This window comes from Camelina sativa, chromosome 11 (genome assembly GCF_000633955.1).
Source record: "Camelina sativa cultivar DH55 chromosome 11, Cs, whole genome shotgun sequence".
Classification (NCBI taxonomy): domain Eukaryota; kingdom Viridiplantae; phylum Streptophyta; class Magnoliopsida; order Brassicales; family Brassicaceae; genus Camelina; species Camelina sativa.
In genome coordinates, this window is record NC_025695.1 from 41,787,446 (window position 1) to 41,794,037 (window position 6,592).

The window sequence follows — 6,592 nt, forward strand, 5'->3', positions numbered from 1 at the left end:
TTTTTTTTTTTTTTTTTGCAATAGAGAAGTACACATATTACTCAATCTAACCTTCACAAATTTGTTGTATTACCTAATTCTAGCGTCTACAACTTAAACTCGTACGTAAACTTTGCATGTTCATATATTCTTTTGTTAATTTGGGGAGAAAATCGTCAGTACAACTTTGCACCTTCACTTGTACTGAAATCATGGCTCCCGGCCCTTTCCTACTACACAGTATGTCAGCTCTATCAAATGATCCGTAATCTATGTTTTTTTTTTTTTTTTTACTCCGCCAAACAACATTATTTCTTCTATACCAATAGAGCGACCTTTGTTAAACTCGTTAAAATACACAACGATGTAGAGAAATACACTCATTAATTGATGTTTTATGTGGCCGCGGAGTTATATGCACTAATATGTTGATTCACGTCGTTTAGATCAATGTAAAGATCAGCCAAAATCATTTTTATTCATGTCGTCTCACGAGAAAACTATATATGTGGATTCGGTCAAAAATCATCACATTGAAATTGTACGTTTACAAGCCTTTTAGAGTTTTAGGCACAAAAATAGAAGAAAAGAAAAAAGAAGAGAATAATTCGTTTATAAAGTGCCCTTTTCCCATTCTCTTGCTTGCTGTTTTCCGAATATATATGATGTTACTGTTTTAATCCTACGGCAGAAACTATTATTTGAAGAAATGCCACGATATTTTATATAAAAAATCACATCATTCACATGCGCAAAAATGATAGCACGGTTTAACACATATCACACACAAAAATGTGCCAAATGAATCATAAAATCGCATGCTAATTTTATATAATATTAGCATAGTACCCGCACCACGCCGCGAGATTAGTTTTTTATTTTATTTTAATTATATTTTTTGTACTTTGTTTTTTGTTTTTTCCAATTTCATAATATAATATATGTTGTTGGAAATAAGTTTCATAAGTTCTTGGTAATTTTAAGAGTAATTTTTTTTTGTTATTATAATTTACATCATCGTAAAATATTTGAGTTTTTGATTTCATAAATTTAATTTTTGAATATATTTATAACTTTATTACCTTAAGAAATAAGTTTAGGGATTTCAAACCCTTAGTTCTTGATTTCTTTCTTGTTTACAAACTCTCTTGAACACATAGAATTCATGATGCTTGGATACATAATTTTAGGTTATTTTTTGTCTTAAAACTAATGTGATACTAATCATCATACAAAACATTTGTAAAATATAATATTAATGATGATGGAAATATAAAAGAGAGTATAATGATGGAGATCATTTCTTTTTTACAATCGAACACAATGTTTTGTGATACTAATCATCATACAAACTTTTGGAGAGCTTTTAAGTATAATGGGAGAAAAAAATGAAGTTTTATATTTGTTTAATTTTAAAGTCTGGTTTTGACGTTTTAAAAAAATCTGAGAAAACAAATAAAGAAAAAAAAATGACTTACAAAGCTTTAAAAAAAAATAAAAGTCAAAAAAGTATGATTGACAAATAAATGGCTGTCAAGACTTTAATTTTTTCTTAAAGTCTTAAAAGTATTATACCAATCAAGGCCTACATCTTTCTATTTTTTTACGTAACTATTCACATATTCCAACTATATATATATATATTTTATTATTTTTAAAATGGAAAATTTGAGAAAAATCTAGAACATAATATAAAACATTTGTTTTTGAACTTCAAAAGTTTACATATGATTTGGAAGCATATAACAGAACACCACACACCTCTCTCTAACTGAGTTTGATTCCCTACTATAAATATGTTATCAAATTACTACTAATAATTTACTATTATGTAAAAACACTACTAATTAGTGTAAAAAGATGTATTTTTCTGTGTGCTTACTTAAGCATCACGTTGGGTCCAACAAACTACTGAAAAAGTAATTTATTTAATGAAACGATTAGTTTTTGTTTTAATTAGAAAAGTGAGGTGTTAAAAATTTAGAATGAAGTGTATTAATAAAATGTTTTAACTGGAAGGAAAAAAAACTGATGTGTTAGCTCTAAAATTCACCAAAATATTGATGTGTCATGTTCTGGTGAAAAACATTTTGATTGATCATAAATCATAATGGTGAGAGAGGTTTTTAGTTTATATTAAGAACAATTACATGCATACTTTTTGTTCTTTACCTAAATATTTCCCAAGTTCATTATCATTTCGCAATTAAATCCATAAATTTACATGTTGATTTATTATTTTGTAAACAAAAAGTATAGAGATATTGGGAATTTTCACTTCTTTTTACCCTCTAGTTTCTTACTATACACTTCTTCGGTGTGTTTTTTTTTTTTCTTGGTCCCCTTTGATATATAGCCTTACACCTAAAACCTAGCTGTTGATGCAACGTCTCTCTTTTTTTTTTTTCCTTTTCTTTTGCAACTTGATGCAACGCGTCTTCACTCTTCAGGACCATAGTACAACCCCATATATGCATTTTAACCTGTATAAGATAAATTTGTTTTACGTAAGTATAATTATTTTCTTTTACTCTTATTTTCTTGAATTGCAAGTTTCTTTATCTCAAGAAGTAATGTAGCAGGATCGAAGTTACTCTGATTGAGTTCGTGCTTCTTTCGTTTGGTTTATTTATATGATTTAAAGATTGCATGCATTTCTATTATATAAAACCGGTTTGTTTATCTATTTTAGAAAAATATGTTGAGCAATATCGTTAATTTGCAGAATCAAAAAACCTCTTGTGTTTTTTTTGTTTTTTTTGTTTTTTGATAGTGATATTTATCGTTAGGTGGTTGTTTAAAAACTCTTCCAAAGTTTAACAATGAAAAACCAGTAAACCAAAAAAATTCAATGATCTAGCTTCTATATATTACGTACCGAAATGGGTTAAAGACTATGGTTTATACATAATGGGCTTTAAAGGCCATATTATCCCTATCATCAGACTCAGTGGCCCATTGACTGGTTTGAGTGTCCAGTTAGGGCCTGAGGGTGACTGCAGTAGAGAGAAAAATGGATATGTCTATATATTCAATGAAAAAGAGGAAATGTTATTGCAAAATCACCATTTTTTTTTTCTTGCAAAATCTTTACAATGGCAAACTTACAAGTACAACGGTATTTACGCTATCACCACCTAAAAACTCAAAAAAAATGATCAGTCATATAGGGTTGTAAACTTGCTTATGACAAAATTAAAAGGATGGCCAAAATTTAAGACCTATGTGGCCAACTTTAGCCAAACCTAAAACTTGGATGTATATATAATATAACTTAGTACACTACTGCTACACCTATAAGCAGCACCTACTGAGTTCTTACTCTTGTCATTTTTGCAGCATCAGAGGCACGTTGAGTGTTGTGGGTTTAATTGACACCAATAAAATTTTAAAATTGTTCTAATTACATTAAAAATTAAATATATATCAGTTTGAACCCTACCAATTGTGAGTTTGAATCCATTTTGAATCCATCAAACAATTTTCCTAGATCCGCCACTGGCCGCATGTACGTGTATGCATAAGTTAACCCATATTTTTACTTCTTTTAGGTGTAGTTTTGGACTATATTTTTTTTGTTGTCATAAAACTGTTTTTTTTTTTTTTTTTTCTTTTTGTCAACAAAACTGTTTTTGGACTATGTTAGATATATACAAGTATCCTATCATATATTTGCATACAAATAATGTTTATATTTATTTTGAACGTGGTCCAAACATTGTTGAGCCAGGCCTCAATGCCAATATAACATTCTTCACACATTTGTCTATCAAATTTTGTGAGTATGAACTAATTTCTTTTATAATTTTAAGTTAACCACATAATTTTGAAATTTTACATCTATATTAACATTTTTGCAGCAATTTTGGCAAACAAGACTTGAAGTTGGAGCATATTTACCAACAATGCCATTATCACTAAATATATTAGATTTATAATTTACGATTAATTAAATTAATGTATAAGGTTTCCATTTTTGTTAAAAATTATTCTCCCCCTAATCCCGACTTTCCAAGACAATCGGACCAAGTTGTGTTCATTCCAACAATAATTTGTACCAAATCTAGAGAATATGCCTTATATTTTCTATAATTTATTTATGCAATAAATATTGAATAATTTGATTGATTTAAAGTTTGCTATATTTTCTAAATATAAAGTTTGCTCACATTAGCGCGTATAATTTGATTGGCTGGTGAAGTGGAGAGATTTCTCAATTTATAATTTGACTGAAGTTAGTTTGATTCATTTATCTACGCTACCTACTGATGATTTCTTTAGACAACATGAATTATGTATGTATGTGTCATTTTTTGTGCTAAAAAATTGTTGGGTATAGACGTATGTGTGTGTGTATCCACTGTTATTTTGTGAGCTTTTTTTTGGTGAAGCTCTGTGTTGGTATCGCAACAGGTTATAGTTATAAAAAACTTTTGTATTTTTTCTCTCAATATGGTGAAATCGAGATAAGGATTTGTGCCATGCCAAGATCACCAAGTTGTTAGGATTTGGGATCGAGAGAGTGGGTAAACCGAGTGTATGTAAGTTTGAGATTTTTGGCTATATAGAATCACATAATTAGGGGTTTTAAAGGTATTTTCTTTCTTTTTTTCTTGGCAGGATTGTTGTTGGAATCAAGTGCGAAGGCGGGATTGTAATGGTTTGATGCTTCCTCTTTTATATTACCTTTGATTGTTGTTAATCTTACTTTGTTAATGATAGATCATCCAACACCCTTGTAAAGGGATACCTAGATTCTGAAAAAGAGAATTTATGATCTAATGAGATTGAAGAAATACGGAATCGAACCACCGCTCATAGAAAAGCTTGACTACATCCTAAGATTGAAGAAAAAAAGAGGTGAAGAGACCATTGAGCGTGAAGCTAAGCAAAGAAGAACGTGAGGTATTAACTTTTTTTGGATTAATTAACCTGCAAAATCTTTATAAGTTGTCTTCACTATACTTAGCTCCTTTATATTGGAAAAAGGTCCATCATGTGCACAATACAAAATATGGTGAACTGCACCCTACCACTCCTCAATGATTAAATAAAAGAGCGACTTAATGTACAGAAGATAGAACAATTTAATCACCTAGACTTAAAACTGGTTTAAGAATCAAAACTTCAAATATGCAAGAAGGTTTGAAATTAAAAGTAACAGAGTTTACTTCCAAAAGTATTTCGCCCAAGATCACGCAAAAGAGTACCAGGATCTTTAGGAGGATACTAAATGAAAACATGACAAAAGCAAGCCAGCAAATCTGTGAAATTAAGAAAATATAAAGGGAATCTGTAAGACCACGAGAATTCCATACACTTGGATATAACAAGTCAAAGTAATAAAAGTCTTAAACTTGCATTGTACAAAAATCAGCAACTACTGGAGCAATTTGCTGGACTTGAAAAAAAAAATAGCAAGATACTTTCCAATTCTAGATGGATAAAAAAATTATTACAAAACGATATCACATGGCAGGTATGGATTTTGGTCAGTAGTAATATAAATTTAAAATCTCACTAATTCCATGTTACAATAAGAGCAAATCATCGTTTATTTCAGAATGAAAATTAGCACGTTACACGGAATTAATTAAGTTGATTAAATTACAATTTTGTGAAAAATATATTATCTTGCAATATACCACGGATTAAGTTTAAAATTAACAATCAAATACAATTATACAATTTTAAAATTAAACAAAATTAACATATAAACATAACTATTTTTCTTGTGCAAAGTACATAAATATAACTTAAATTTTATTTTTTAAAATTAGAAAAAATTATCTTGCGGTGTACCGCGAGTTAAAATCTAGTAAAACAACAAAATTAAGACTTAGCTCTGAATATGGTCCAAACAAATTTTTTTTTGCAGTTATCATATTTAGTTTGAAAATCAATTAAAACTAATGAGTACACATATATCATCAAATCACCATATCGTAGTTCGTAGATGTAGAAAGGAATGCGTTAACAATTGAAACATATGAGATTATTGCGATGAGTTGTCGTCTTCTCGAATCGGACAGCGATAAGGATACGAATACGAATGGCGAAACTTTTTTTTTTCGTTTAGTTTGTTTAGCTGTTTAGGAGAGGGAAGAAGAGAGGACAAATGGAAGCTTGCGTACCAAAAGCACGACACGTAAAGATTTGGAAGAAACGTATGGGGTAATTCAATCTCATCTTCACAGAATATGTTTTGGTATTATCTTATATGCCTTGTGGTATCAGACGTGGCCATTTCATCGCTCCGTTCGTCAAAAGCCACAATAATAAACTCAAATAATCGTATAATACCTTACTAACCATAAAGTCGGTGTGGTCCGTTTCTCTTTTAAGGTTTTTTGGTTTGAAATGATCCTCAACGGTCAGAGGGATATTTTTTCTTAGATTATCGTAATATTCTAGCCCGAAGTCCATAATCTTTTCGAATCGGTGATTAGACCATGTTTAATGTCGTCTTTTTTTTTTCGTTATTCGAACATGGGATATTTTTTTATTTTTTTATTTTTTGGAAAGGAACATGGGATATTTGTGTCGTTTGTTTGGTAGGTTATTCAGAATAACATTAGCCTCAACCAAAATTGTTCATTGTTTCTTGTATATA